Source organism: Arachis ipaensis, chromosome B03 (assembly GCF_000816755.2).
Source record: "Arachis ipaensis cultivar K30076 chromosome B03, Araip1.1, whole genome shotgun sequence".
In the NCBI taxonomy this organism is placed as follows: Eukaryota; Viridiplantae; Streptophyta; class Magnoliopsida; order Fabales; family Fabaceae; genus Arachis; species Arachis ipaensis.
Genome location: NC_029787.2, coordinates 7,575,121 through 7,577,750, shown reverse-complemented (window position 1 = coordinate 7,577,750; position 2,630 = coordinate 7,575,121).

Genomic DNA, 2,630 nt, shown 5'->3' with positions numbered 1-2,630 from the left:
ACATCAATTGTCCCTTGATTTTGAAGGTCATGAGTGAAGAAGAATTTGGGAGAAATATGCTTTGTTCTATCACCTTTGATGTATCCACCCTTAAGTTAGAGCAATGCATGCTGTATTATCTTCAAACAGGACATTTGGAGCTATCTTATGATCAATCAGTTCACATGATGACAGAATATATTAAATCAGACTCCTCAGCCAAAAACACTCGCGACTAGCTTCATGAATCGCCAGTATTTCAGCATGATTAGAGGAGGTTGCTGCTATCTTCTGTTTCGTGGACCTCCATGATATAGCTGTACCACCATATGTGAATAGGTATCCTGTTTGAGACCTCCCTTTATGTGGATCAGACAGGTATCTGGCATCTGCATAGCCAACTAGTTGTGACTTGGATCCATAGGGATAAAACAATCCCATATCAACCGTCCCATGAAGATATCGAAAGATTTGTTTGATTCCACTCCAATGTCTTCTGGTTGGAGAGGAACTATATCTTGCTAGTAAATTCACAGCAAATGATATATCGGGTCGCGTATTATTAGCAAGATACATTAGCGCTCCAATGGCACTAAGATATGATACTTCAGGACCAAGGATATCTTCATTTTCTTCTTTAGGACGGAATTGATCATTTTTCACATCCAAAGATCTTACGATCATTGGGGGACTTAATGGATGTGACTTATCCATATAAAATCTTTTCAAGATCTTTTCTGTGTATGTTGTTTGATGAATAAAGATCCCACTTTTTATATGCTCGATCTGCAGACCGAGACAAAATTTAGTCTTTCCAAGATCTTTCATCTCAAACTCTTCTTTTAGAGTTTTTATAATTATTGGAATCTCTTCAGGAGTCCCAATGATATTTAAATCATCAACGTACACAGCAATTATAACGAATCCAGATACAGATTTCTTTATAAAAACACATGGACAGATATCATCATTCTTGAATCCGTTTTTGGCCAGATACCCAGTAAGACGATTATACCACATTCGTCCAGATTGCTTTAGACCATATAAAGATCTTTGTAATTTGACTGAGTATAACCCTTGCGAATATTCATTGGATGGTTTGGATATCTTTAGTCCTTCAGGAACTTTCATATAGATATCCCGATCTAATGAGCCGTACAAATAGGCTGTTACCACATCTATTAAATGCATATGCAATTTATGATATGCAGATAAACTGACCAAATAGCACAATGTTATCGCATCCACTACAGGGGAATACGTTTCTTCATAATCTATACCGGGCCTTTGTGAAAAACCTTGTGTCACAAGTCGAGCTTTGTAGCGCACAACTTCATTTTTCTCATTTCGTTTTCTCACAAATACCCACTTATATCCAACAGGTTTTACATCTTCAGGTGTACGGACTACAGGTCCAAAGACTTCACGTTTTGCAAGTGAGTCTAATTCAGCCTTCATGGCTGCTTCCCATTTTGGCCAATCATTTCTTTGTCGACATTCTTCAACTGATCTTGGCTCAAGATCCTTACTTTCATGCATGATATCTAATGCCACATTATATGCAAATATTTCATTGACAATTGTCTTATTTCGGTCTCATTTCTTTCCTGTAAAGACATAATTTATCGAGATCTCGTCATTTTCACAATTTTCAGGTACCTGAACGTCTTCTGGCGTTATATCAGAATTTTGGACAACTGCCGGTGTCTTTACTATGTCTTTTTCAACAGGAATATTATTTACCTCTTTTCTCTTTCGAGGATTTTTGTCTTTGGAACCGACAGGTCTGCCACGCTTCTGGCGTGTATTTGCTTCCGTGGCTATTTGCCATACTGGGACATCAATTCGAATTGGGGCATTTTCCGCTCTGCCACGCTTCTGGCGTGAATTTGCTTCAGTGGCTACTTGTCCTACTGGGACGTCAATTCGAATTGAGGCATTTTCTGCTGGTATGTAAGATTTGGTTATCCTCTTTGTATCGGAAAATGTATCAGGCAATTCATTTGCTATTCTTTGCAAATGTATAATCTTTTGAACTTCTAGTTCATATTGCCCTGATCGAGGATCTAAATGCATCAACGATGATGCATTTCAATTAAGTTCCTTTTCAGGAAGCTTATTCTCTCCCTCTAATGTTGGAAATTTTGATTCATCAAAATGACAATCCGCAAACCGGGCTTTAAACACATCACCAGTTTGTATCTCAAGATACCTCACTATAGAGGGAGAATCATATCCAACATATATCCCCAATTTTCTTTGGGGTCCCATTTTGGTGCGATTAGGTGGTGCAATAGGAACATATATCGCACACCCAAATATTCTTAAATGGGAAACATTTGGCTGCTGGCCAAAAGTTAATTGCATAGGAGAGAATTGATGATAACTCGTTGGCCTCAAACGAATAAGTGCTGCGGCATGTAAAATAGCATGCCCTCAATCCGAGGTTGGGAGATTTGTTCTCATAAGTAAGGGTCTAGCAATTAATTGGAGGCGCTTAATAAGTGATTCTGCTAACCCATTTTGCGTGTGAACATAAGCTACTGGATGTTCAACACTTATTCCATTAGCCATACAATAAACATCAAAAGCTTGGGAAGTAAATTCACCAGCATTATCAAGACGAATTGCTTTGATTGGATTTTCTGGAA